At 47.4% G+C, this 12,820-nt stretch overlaps 1 long non-coding RNA gene across 2 annotated transcripts in view; it reads left to right on the top strand.

Annotated features, from left to right (window-relative positions):
* Window positions 1-12,820, top strand: part of LOC103016470 (uncharacterized) — a 153,208-nt gene that overhangs the window by 62,833 nt on the left and 77,555 nt on the right. The window contains exons 3-4 of one of the 2 annotated variants that reach the window (XR_009006736.1): window positions 6,774-6,975; window positions 7,309-7,368. This is a non-coding gene — a long non-coding RNA (uncharacterized LOC103016470). The remainder of the gene's footprint in view (window positions 1-6,773; window positions 6,976-7,308; window positions 7,369-12,820) is intronic. The other variant, XR_009006738.1, reaches the window with a different exon arrangement.

Below are 12,820 nucleotides of genomic sequence, written 5' to 3'. Positions count from 1 at the left end.
TGTTCCTGAAGCACTTTGTAGAGACCTCTGTTCTTGTCTAATCATGTCTAGTTACAGCTGATTCTTACATTTCTGTCTCTCTCATTAGACTGTGAACTCTTCCAAGTCAAGGACCGTGTTTCCTTACTCAGGGCCAAAGATGTAGGTGTGCCGAAGTGTCTTTATTTTCATGGCTGAGCCACTAGAGGAGGGTTGGGTCCCACTCCTGTGGTGTGGAGGAGGAAGTGTTGATTGGGAAGGAGGTGTGTAGTAATGTGTCTCTCTGGCTTCTCAAATACCTCGACATAAGGAGAAGAGGAGATGGTGTGGGCAGGACCTGGGTCTTTCTTAAGATGCAGTAACTTGCCAGCAACGTGTATCCACAGAAGGGAGAAATTCTCCATGAGATGAAGAATGAACTGGAATTAGAAGACTTGGATTCAAATCTTGCTTCTGTCCATTTACTTACAGTGACATGTCAACTGTCATTTACTTGGACGTGTCAACCATTCTGAACCTCAGTTTACACTCTGAGGAAAAGATCCTTGTCTTGTGGTTTTGTAGCAAAGAAAGTGCAGTGCTGTTCACCAAATCCTGTCTCCTTTCCCCCTGAGCACCCAGCCTCCCTTGGAATTAGGTGAGCAGCGTGACTGAGTTCTGGTAATGAGTGTAGGAGAAACTGATGACCCCCAGCTGCTGGCCTGGCCCGTGGAAACCTCCGGCAGGATCCTCCATACTTGATCTTTCCCTGTCTGTGCACTAAAAGTGAAGGATTTGGAGATTCTAGTGATGGCAATGCCACAGGATAAAAGGAGCCTGGGTCCCCAGTGTCTATGCAGGATAGAATTTTCCATCCTTTCTGCCCACTTGCATTGATCTGTGATGAGAACAAGAAATTCTTTCATTATGTGAAGCCATTGAAATTTTGGCATCATTCATTATAGCAGTTAGCCTTCTTTGACAGGGTTTAAATGGACAAAATTTCTGCAGAAACGTCAAAGTGCTATAATGTTACTGGTTATTATCGTGGCTTTTATTCTAGAAAATCTTTTGAGTGCACAGCTGTGAATTTTTTCCAGGCTCTGTATAGAGACGGTATCGTCTCGAGGATGAAGAGGGGGCCAGAGAGACCCATGGAAAATATCCAGTGGTCTGACTATATGGAGGTGTGCATGCCTGGGTGCCAGGGGTAAGACTCCTTCCAGGAAGGGGAGCCCTGATTGACTCTCATGCCTGGAGGAGCAGGCCTGTCTCAGAACAGACTCTGGGCAGCAGTACCCAGCACAGGGGCCATCCTGTGGGCCTAGAGCCAGCTGTCTGAGCATCAGCTGCTAGAGAGTGAGCACTTAAGGGCTGAAAGAAGGAGGTGAAATGGAATCAGTTGTCAGCAGGCTCTGAGAGACCTTCCTGACCACGTGAGCCATGCAGAACTCTGTTCCCTTCATACGTGGCTGCTCCCAGCATCCAGTCCCACTTGACTCTTAACCACAGTTTCCTGACCTGGCCCAGCAGAGGCCTGACTTGTCCTCAATCTGGGCAGGGAGTGGGGTGTAATATGGCTGGATCCAGACACAGTCTCCTGGGCTGTTTCTCCAAGGATGCCACAAATAATCAGGGAGCTGCACTCCTGACTTACAGAAAGAGAGGGAAGGAAGAGGGATGGGCCTCACTTTATTGATCAGCAGTCATAGGCCAGATACTTTATCGACATTAACTCTGTGAATGCTTACAACAATGCTGAGCTAGCTATTATTATTCCCACTTTACAGACAAAGAAACTGAGGTCCAAGGAAGTAGAGTGAGTTGCCCAGGATCACACAGCTAGTAAATATTAGGGCCAAGATTCAAATCCCAGTCTCTCTGGCTTGAAGCCTGTGTTCTTGACACTGTACCTTGTAGCTTTCCCAACAGTGTAGAGGTACCGTCGTGCCCCTTGGGACAGGCTGAGAGAAGTGACGCCCTGGCTCTGTCCTGGGACTCCTCTTGGTAGTGGCCCCTCTCACTAGCAGCTCTGTCTCCTCAGTTTGGGAGAGGCTCCTTCCTGTGATCGTGCAAAGCCTTAGGTCAACAGGTAGAGGCCTCCAGGTAGAGGAGATGGGGTGGGTGTTGGGGAGAAGGGAGAAGAGGGAGTGGATTGATGCCTCCCTGGTACCTAGCTGGTTCTCAGTTTAGCCTTGCCCAGAAATTGAGAACAGTCTTAACTATTTTCAATTGAGCAACTGATCATTGAAAACCCAGCCTCACTCTGAGTCTCCTTCTGGAACCACACATACCTTCAGCAGAACTTCTTCTTGGGACGTGTGTGGATTGGCCAGGCCTGGGAGGCCAAGATGGCTACCACCACGTGGTTTTCTGGCGGCTACACTGCGGTCATCTAGCCAGCTCCCCCGAGAGACGCCTGGCATAATAATGCTATATTTGTCTTTTCCAACTGTCATTCTATTAGTGTGTATGTCTGACCCCAAAAGCTTTCAAAAACAGCCAGCACCACTCCTCTGATCCTAACTGGGAGAAAAAAAGTGCCTTAAAAAGCAAATCGCTTCTCTGGTTGCAGGCTTCTGGCTCAGGAGGCTGCAGGCTGGGCCTTCCCTGGAGCTTCCCAACACTGTGGTCTCCCCAGGCCAGCTTTCCATGGGGCTGAGCTCCAGGGAAGGTAATGAGGATTCTGGAGAGTGGCTTGTGGAGAAGTTGAATGTTCTGTATTTTTCTCAGTCTTGGAGAGAAACAGGAGGAATGAGCAGGGGCTGAGCCTCTAGAAATATCCTCTGTGAACTGAAGATGCACACACACATTGGCATTAGAGAGGGAAAAATAATCTTCGAGCAGAGTCTCATTAAGCCTCCTTACAAGAGAATTCCCCTGTTGTGGAAAATTGAGATTCTGCATGGTATTTTGAAGTTAATTCTGTTAGAACCACGTTTATTTTACTTTCAAAATAACTCTTTTTTTTGAGGGAAGGAATGCCTTTAGTCATGTTCCTAATTTTAAGAGGCTCTGCCGAGTCTTTTTCACTGGTTGAATTATAACAAGACCAGTGAGGTCATTGTCAGTGGATTAATTATAGCAAGGCTGGTGAGAAAATTCAACGTCCTTTGATAAACACACCTTAACTACTTTAAGTGAACAATTTTCTACAGCAAACATTTCAACACATGTTGACTCCTATGACAAACATTAATGGTCTCATGATTACAAGTCTTTATTTTTTTAAAAAAATTATTTTTAACATCTTTATTGGAGTATAATTGCTTTACAATGGTGTGTTAGTTTCTGCTTTATAACAAAGTGAATCAGTTATACATATACATATGTTCCCATATCTCTTCCCTCTTGCATCTCCCTCCCTCCCACCCTCCCTATCCCACCCCTCTAGGTGGTCACAAAGCACAGAGCTGATCTCCCTGTGCTATGCGGTTGCTTCCCACTAGCTATCTATTTTACGTTTGGTAGTGTATATATGTCCATGTCACTCTCTCACTTTGTCACATCTTGCCCTTCCCCCTCCACATATCCTCAAGTCCATTCTCTAGTAGGTCTGTGTCTTTATTCCCGTCTTGCCACTAGGTTCTTCATGACCTTTTTTTTTTTTCCCTTAGATTCCATATATATGTGTTAGCATACTGTATTTGTTTTTCTCTTTCTGACTTTCTTCACTCTGTATGACAGACTCTAACTCCATCCACCTCACTACAAATAACTCAATTTCATTTCTTTTTATGGCTGAGTAATATTCCATTGTATATATGTGCCACATCTTCTTCATCCATTCATCTGTTGATGGACACCTAGGTTGCTTCCATGTCCTGGCTATTGTAAATAGTGCTGCAGTGAACATTGTGGTACATGACTCTTTTTGAATCATGGTTTTCTCAGGGTATATGCCCAGTAGTGGGATTGCTGGGTCGTATGGTAGTTCTATTTTTAGTTTTTTAAGGAACCTCCATACTGTTCTCCATAGTGGCTGTATCAATTTACATTCCCACCAACAGTGCGAGAGTGTTCCCTTTTCTCCACACCCTCTCCAGCATTTATTGTTTCTAGATTTTTTGATGATGGCCATTCTGACCGGTGTGAGATGATCTTTAGAATTCTTAAACGAGTCAATATTATAAGAAAGTTCTTTGCCTTTTTTCATGAACAGACTTAGATGGAAACTCAACTTTATGATGACAAGATGCAGAAAAAGTATGGATTTAACCTAAATTTTGTATCTGATATGTAAATATTTTCTAACATTTTTCACCTGTCTAAGCAAAGGCCCATGCCACCTCCAGGTTTTACATCCTCAAAACACTTGAGCCAATAGTTTCTTTATTTAAATTTTTTTCTTAATTTTTTTTTCATTAGGTGCCATTTAATCAAAACTGAATAAAATAATTTGAGGCTTATTTTATATATATATATATATATATATATATATATATATATATATCTATATCTCTATATCCAGTGGCTATTTGCTGAGCAAGCTACTCTGCAATACAGTGGAGGTAGAATTAGAAAAAGCTGGAAGCTTGCCTTGGAAGGAAGAAAAGTAGGGGGGCAGCTTTCTTCAAATTTGATCCTCTCTTGTGTACCACCTGAATATGGAGGACTTCCTTGTGAGGGAGCAAACCCTAGAGAACACTGGAGCATAGCATCTTAGAATTAGAAGGTGCAGTATGGTGTTTTTTGTCTAATCCTTGTCCAATGTATGATTTTGTCTGAACTGTATCCATAGTGGGACTCCCTATGAGCACAGCACCCACCGTGGGACCTGGCACATAGTGGGTGCTTAACAAATATTGAATGATTGGGTGCATCAATGAGCAACCTCTCTAGCTGGAGGCAGAGCTCACCACCTCCCAAGCTGCCTGCAGTGTCTGCGCCTATGAGAACAGATCTATTCCCTCTAACTGTAACTAGTTATGACTCTTGCCAGTGGGTGCCCCATCTGTCTCCTCTGGGCCCAGGATACTGAGTGACAGTGGGACGATTAGGAGCAAAGTGATTCAAAATCATCCTGGCTGATTATCCTGGAGATGGAATAGCTGGAACGTTGGGTGACAGGCTGGATATACTCTGGCTTGATGTGTTGACCACTTCTTAGACCAAAGAGCTCAAAGCATTGTCCCTTTCATCACCTCATGTGTCCTCCTGATTTCCCATGGGAGGGCAAGATGGTTCTATCTCACTAGACCAGGAGTTGGCACATTTTTTCTGTAAAGAGCCACAGAGTAAATATCTTAGGATTTGTGGGCTATACAGTTTCTATCACAACCACTTAATGGAGCCATTGTTGTGTGAAAGCAGACATAAACAGTAGGTAAACAAATGAGTGAGGTTGTGTTACAATAAAACTTTATTTATAAGGACAGGCCCACAGGCTCTACTTTTCCTTAGACTGTAAGGTCATGAAGCAGAGAGTGCGTCTGTTTTTGCCTTGAGAGGGAGTGTTCAGTAGTGGTTAAGGGCGTGGTCTGGGATCAGACAGTCAGTGTCCTACCACCTCCTAGCTGGGAGACATAAGCACGTTGCTGAATTTCTCTGTGCCACAGTGTCCTCATATATAAAGTGAGGATAATAGTAGTGTCTACCTCATAGGGAGACATAAGCAAAGTGCTTAGAACGGCATCTGTACCTAAAAACCAGGTAGTGAATGTTAGCTATTCTTAGTTTGATCTCCAATACTTAGCACGATGCTTGGCACAATGAAGATGCTCAATAAATGTTTATGTCATGAATCTGACGCCCAGGAAGGCAGAACATCTTGTGATGCCCCAGAGCGGGGTGGGCGTGGCACCGCGTCATGAACCACAGAGCTGACTTCCAGACTTTTCTGTCCTGTCTTCCTGAAGCCTTCAAAGCTGTGACAAGCTCTTGTTATGAAGACTTCAAATTATTTACAGTCTCGTCATTCTCTATAGGTCAACTTTTTGTGTAAGTTCATCACCTTCACTCTCCCAACCCTGGAAACCATCCTAAGGGGTGAGGGTTAGGAAAAAACCCTTCGACTTCTAGGTTGTTCTGTGTGTGTGTCTGTCCCCTACCTCTTCAGTGGCCTCCACATCACCTTGTCCAGCACAGTAACAGTGTCAGGGGAGTGGGGTGAGGTCTGGGTAATGGGGCGATCGTGAGCAGAGCAAAGACGTACACAGTCCAGGAAAGCGGGGCTCACCCCCAGTTGAGGGCTTGCTGCCACACCTGCTCCACACCTCCCGGAGTGCCTGGATGGGGAGATCCACCGGGTGAGGACCCCCATTTCCGAAGAGAGATGAAGGATGAATTTCACGCCCTTCTCAGCTTTCAGGGGCTTTTGCCATCTTTGCGCCTGAGGAGCTCTTAATCCCTTTTCCTGCCCTTCTCAGTTCCTGTCTGTTCAACACCCCTCCCCTCTCCTCAGCCACCCCGCCAGAGGACTGGGGCAGAAAGGGACGTGGGTGGGATCTGGCCCTCCCATAGTGTGCTGGCATCGCCCTAGCCTGGGCAGATGGGGGAAGCCTTAGGCAGCTGACAGATTGGGAGAGGGTGAGGGGAGTGAGCACGCTGGGAGCTGGGCTTTGCAGGGTGGAAGGACTTGGGGGAGCTCCCGGGGGCCGCCTGTGAACGGCACGGGGAGGACTTCTCCTTGGGGAGGAGCGGGCCCAAACAGCCACGCCCAGCTCGCACCGGGGCGAGTCTCCCCCTCTCTCCACAGCCGACTCACACTCACCCCAGGCGGGGCTGCGGAGAAAGACCCTTTCCTCGCAAGTTCCAAGCTCCTCCAGTGCCCCGTGCAAGGTGTTAACAATGTCTCTGCTGTATTTTCCATGTAGGAGCCGACCCTCCCTCACTCTCAAAGGTCACCAAAGGTGGGCTTGCAGCTGGTGAATTGCCAGGGAGCTTTGCTCTGAGGTGGCTGTGATTTGCCACAAACCAGCTTAGCTGAGCTGAAGTTTTTGCAGTCAGCTGTTTCTGTATCCAGGGAAGGACACTGGCCACATGCCTCCCGGTGGTCTTCTCTGCAGGGCCCTGAGAGTGAGTGTCCCCTCACATTTTTGCACTCTTGGTGCCGCACTTGCCTCCTCTACTTCCTGCACTTCTTTCTGAATTGAAGGTCCAGTGCAGCCGGACCACCAGCTGGGACCCTAGAAGGCCTCGTGGGGTAGAGGGGAGGCGCCGCCCGCCATGGGGTGGCTTTGTTGAAGCTGGAGAACGGCTGCCACCAGGGCTGGTGGGGGTGAGGACAGCTCATTCTCTCTGGTCTGGGGTTGCATGAGGTCAGTGTGACCAGGGCATGAGGTCAGTGTGAGCAGGGCTGAATGATGGCTCCAAGCTCTGGCCACTGATTCTTCTTCATTTCCTCCCCAGATCTCAAAAGAGCAAGGCACAGGCAAGGGAAGAGCCTAGAGGACTTGGAAGACAGGAACTGTGAGTTTGGGTTTGCCTTGAGAAGGAAATGGCATGTACTTTGCCCGTTGGTGCCCTGACTGGTTGACTACAAGCGGCTCAAGTCTTTTTCTTCCCCGTCTCCAGCATGACCTCCTAATCTGGGGTCACTGAATGTTGCATGGGCTTTGGGAAGCCTGTGAACACCTGAATTGGCATGTAATATGTGTGTGTGTGTGTGTGTGTGTGTGTGTGTGTGAGTGTGTGTGTGTGTGTGCATTTTACTGGGGAGAGGCCTGCGGCTTTCATCAGATTCTCAAAGAGGTCAGTGGTCCCCAAAGGGTTAAGAAACACTGATGATTTGTCTATTGAAGCGGAAAATTGTTCTGGGGAATTTGGGCTGGAGAGTTCCTTATCTAAGGACAGAGCCTTGTCTTGGAGATAAGTGGAAATAAGGGACTGGAGCCAGGGGACTTGTTAGAGCCATATGGCCTGTGTCCCTGGGCCTCAGAAGTCTCACTGTGGGGTGTCTGAGAATTCTTGTCACACCTTTCCCTAAATATTTATTATTTTTGCCCTTTATCGCTGTGTTACTGAAACAAAACAAAACAAATAAAAAACATCAACTTGCCTCAAGAGAATGAGAAGACAAGCCACAGACTGAAGGAAAAATATTTGCAAAAGACACAACTGATAAAGCACTACTTAAAATATACCAAGAACTCTTAAAACTAAACAAGCAGAAAAATGAACAATCTGATTAAAAAATGAGTAAAAGACCTGAATAGACACCTCACCAAGGAAGATATAGAAGGCAAATAAGCATGTATAAATATGCTACACCTCATACGTCATCAGGGAAATGCAAATTAAAACAACAAAGAGATACCACTACACACATAGGAGAATGGCCCGAATCCAAAACACTGACAGACAACACAAATGCTGGCGGGGATATGGTGCAACACGAGCTCTCATTCATTGTTGGTGGGAATGCAAAATTGTACAACCATTCTGGAAGACACTTTGGCAGTTTCTTATAAAACTAAATACACTCTCACCATATGATCTAGCAATCACGCTCCTTAGTATTTGCCCAGAGTTGTTGAAAACCTATATCCACACAAAAACCTGCACATGGATGTTTATAGCAGCTTTATTCATAATTGCCCAAATTTGGAAGCAACCAGGATGCTCTTCAGTAGGTGAGTGGGTATACCGTGATATATGCAGACAATGGAATATTACTCAGCACTAAAAAGAAAGGAGCTACCAAGTCATGAAACAACATGGAGGAAGCGTAAATGCATATTAGTAAGTGAAAGAAGCCAATCTGAAAAGGCTACATATTACATGATTCCATCTATATGACATGACGGAAAAGGAAAACTATGGAGACAGTGAAAAGATCGGTGGTCGCCAGGGGGTGGGGAGGGATGAACAGACAGAGCACAGAGTGGAGATACTCTGTATTTTAGCTTGCTTTAGAATCACCTGGAAGGCTTGTTAAAACATCGATTACGAGGCCCCGTCTCTGGAGTTCGTGATTCAGTAGGTCTGGGGTGGACCCCAAGAATGGGCCTTTCTAACACATTCCCAGGTGATGATGATGCCGTTGGTCTAGAAACCACACTTTGAGAACCACTGCTCTTTACCAAATATTTTAATAACTTGCACACTCCTCGTTGAATATCAGGACTTGGAATAAGAATTACTTTCACTTCCATTTTACAGATAGGCAAATAGAGGCTTAGAGAGGTGAAGTAACTTGCCGTGGATCATACCAGTGGATGATGCGGAGGCTCTTGAATTCAGTCTTCCTGACCCTGAAGACCCGCTCTCTCCCTGAGTTCCAGTCTCCCAGCGCCCTCGGGGCCAGCAGAGGTCTGGGCAAATGGCTGACCACCCTTGGGGAGCCCCCAGGCCTGTGGCAGGCTGGAGGTGAAGCCAGAGGCAATCTGGAGCCCTGCCCTCTCTTGTTGGGGGCTCACTCTCTCTTGGCTGGTCTGGGGAATGCTCTTGATTCCTGAGCAGCTTGGCACTTGCTTCCCCAGGCCCCCTCCCTCCCAAGCAGCAGCTGTGAAGTTGACGAATTATACTAAACTGTGATGCCTCCTCGGGAGCCTGTTCCAGGATGTGCTGTGATGGCTTCCTCAGAAGGCGACAGGCACGTGGTCTGCAAACGAGCCTCTCGCTCCCTCGCTCAGCGCAGCAGCTGCTCAGAGGCAGTGTGGGCCCTGAGCGGCCCACTGGGGGAGCCTATTAGAGCCTCAACACTGAGAAAAGCACAGCAGCAATGCTCTATTAAATCTGGTGGGGGGCCTGCTTAACAATGGGACAGGCCCCAGGAGTCCCAGCTCTGCTCTATCCTGCCTCAGTCTCCAGCCTGGCTCTACTTCTCCCTGTCCCTCAGTCTCTTCCCAAAGGAGCTTTGGGCCTGAGTGACTCTGCGTTTCTGCCTGGAGTTGAGAAGAGTGTGGCTGGACGGGGGTGGTGAGAGCCCGGGTGGGGAGCAAATCCGAGGGAGGTGGTCTCTACACCGCCTAGGCGGGGAATGGGCGTGCTATGGGTCATGATGCTGATGAGGACGCCGGATGCCCTGGGCAAGAGGAGGCTCTGCTCTGGAACTTGCACTTTAGAGGGTCCCACTTTTCCAGCCATAACCCTCCCCAAAGAGCAAGGAATCCTTGGTGCCATGAGGATATGCCTATCCAAGTCCCATGACTCCCTTTCTTCGCCATGCTTCAGGTACCTGGGAACCTGCAATACTTTGCTCAAATGGCCCCAAACGGGCTTATAGTGTCTGCATAAGCTTCTACCCCAGCATATCTTTTAAAGAGTGGATTGTGTCATTGGCGGGTGTGCACAGAACTTGGACATGTGGGCTGGATGTCCACATGTGGGTGCATGTGTGTGCGTGTGTGTGTGTGTGTGTGTGTGAGGTCCCTTAAGGGTGAGTCAAAACCCAGTGTGGGAAGAGGTGGAGGCAGTCTGGAGGGTAGAGGTCATCTTTCCCCATAACTCCATGTGCCAGGGCAGAACTCCAAGGAGCCTGAAAATTCTAGATTTAAACTTTCCAGGCTTATGAAGCTATATGTGTCAAGGATAGAGTATATTTTATCTCACAGTTTGTTAGCTTGATTTATAGCTTTGACTATCTTGTTCTTGGCCCTGTAAGTGTTAGGGGTGTGCCCAAGTGAAGGTGGTGATGAGAACAGGCTCCAAAGGCCTCCCTGAAGCAGCCAGACCAAGCGCCATGCTTTCAGACTATCACATACAGTGTCAGTGAAAAGGGCAAAACTAGGTAATGCTCCAAGTCCCGAGGAAAACACTCACTTGTCTTCTGGGATGAGATTGATGACAAGGGTGTTGATGAGCTGGCAGGAGCCCTGTGACCCTTGGTCTTGTGAGGAAAAGTCCCTAATCTAGTTACACCCTCCTCGACCTTTGACCACGACCTTGGCCACACCGTTGACCCACGGTTCTCTGATTCTCTCCCTTTATAATCTGGTGCTTTAGTCTTTTCTCCTTCCTAGCTGTTCTCCCTGTGTGCCCGCCACTCTCACCCCACCACAGACAAACCATGAATTGTACAGTCACTCTCAGGAGGGAGCAGGTCACCAGGGGAGGAAGCCTCTTTCTCCTACATGGCGGTCCCCTACATGGTAAAGACCTCTGCTGGACTTGGCAGGGTTAAGAACAGTGCTGCCAGAGGGTTTATTTGGGAGGGGGAGTAAAAAAGAGAGTCCACCACTGTGGTTTCCAGGTGGAAACCTCACTATTTCCTCGCTATTGGTAAAGAGTGGGAGAAGAGGAGACAGTGCGAGAAGTCCCTTCTTATATTTATCAGAAACCAAACATGCACTTGAAGGACTTTTCCTGGGTCATGATCTTGACCTTGATCTCTATCATCTCTTCATCTGTATCTCTCTCTATTGATCTGTCTCTGTATCTATCACCTCTCTCTCTCTCTCTCTTTTTAAACCAAATATGGGGTTTTAGCATATTTACTGAACGTCTACTCTATTCTAGGCTGTGTGCTGTGTTATTACATTAGTCAGTCCTTACGAGAACCCTGTGAAGTATCATCCCCATTTTATAAATGCAGAAACAGACTTTCAGAGGTGAAACAATTGGCCTGAGGGCACATAGCTCAGAAATGGTAGAATTTGGGCCCAAGTCCATGTCATTTGACTTTGAGTTTCGTGTTTTTGTGCTGTTGCTACTGAGGGAAGATTGTCCCGAGGTGCATTTTTTTTTTTTTTAAATCAGGAAGGAGAAATGCTGCCTGCAGTGCTTCCTTATCTCTCTCCAGCAGCATTCCCAGGGGTCTTGGTTCCCGGCTCTGAGGAGCTTGATGGGAGCCAGACGCCGTCTCTCCCTCGCTGAGCTGCCTGCGGACTCGGCCCATCTGCTAACGCAGCGCCTTGCTACCCGCACTGCTGTCTGGGTGTGCCCCGCGGTCAGATTGCACGGGCCGCCTTTGACAAAGCGACAGAAGCTGTAAAAACAGCTGTTTGACATTCCCTGCTGCTTTTTAAAACAAAACAACCAACAAAGAGGTTGAATGAATGCAGAAAGTACCCTTGTTTTCATGTGGATGCAGATAGTTTTACTTAGAGAACATTTATTTTCCCCTTTCCTTGCTCTTGCCCCTAATTATTTACCTACACAATCATTACCCGCTCCCCTCCCCCCACCCCCCGCCTCTTTCCCTCTACCCTTTTCTCTCTCCCTCCTCTCTTACCTTCCCTCTTTCCTTCCATTAAAAAAACTCCCTGCTTCTGTTTCTATGTCTTTTTTCCACCTAAATTTTCTTCTCTCCAAGGGCACTCTATTTCTCTTTGCTCCTTGTTTTTTGTATCTTCCGTGCTTTGTATATTAATTCATCTCTGTAAGCTTTGGGCACATCCCATCCCAAACGTGTAGTTGTATGAATTCCAGTGTTAGTTTTATGATATCCAAGGTGTCTTCAGTTAGCCCAAGGTGGGGCAGGAAATTCTAAAACAAAATGAACCAACCCCCCAACCATCATTTAATTTAGATAAAGGAAAGTATGCATGAAAGTGTGCGTGAGAGCACAGGGTATCTGGAATAAGTGGTAGTCCCCTCTGGTCACTTCCATTGCTTCCACCCACAGCAGCTGGGAGAGTTGCTCTCATTTTCAGACTTTCACTTTGGGATTGTTGATGAGGATGCAGGATGCTTTGGACTGTGGTTCCTTTATGGTTCAAAAGCACAGTCCTATCCAACCAACTGTTGCTCACACAGACTCTCCTTCCTTATAGGGAGAGGAGTTCCAGGTTTCGAGGTACACTCAGACAGGAATAGGTAAATCACAGGCACTTAGCTGAACAATTAAATGCAGTTTCGGGGCTTCCCTGGTGGCGCAGGGGTTAAGAATCCGCCTGCCAATGCAAGGGACACGGGTTCGAGCCCTGGTCCGGGAAGATCCCACATGCTGCGGAGCAACTAAGCCCGTGCGCCACAACTA

Source organism: Balaenoptera acutorostrata, chromosome 1 (assembly GCF_949987535.1).
Source record: "Balaenoptera acutorostrata chromosome 1, mBalAcu1.1, whole genome shotgun sequence".
NCBI classification, from domain to species: Eukaryota; Metazoa; Chordata; class Mammalia; order Artiodactyla; family Balaenopteridae; genus Balaenoptera; species Balaenoptera acutorostrata.
Note: the sequence above shows the minus strand (reverse complement) of the source record. Positions and strands in the feature narration are given on the sequence as shown.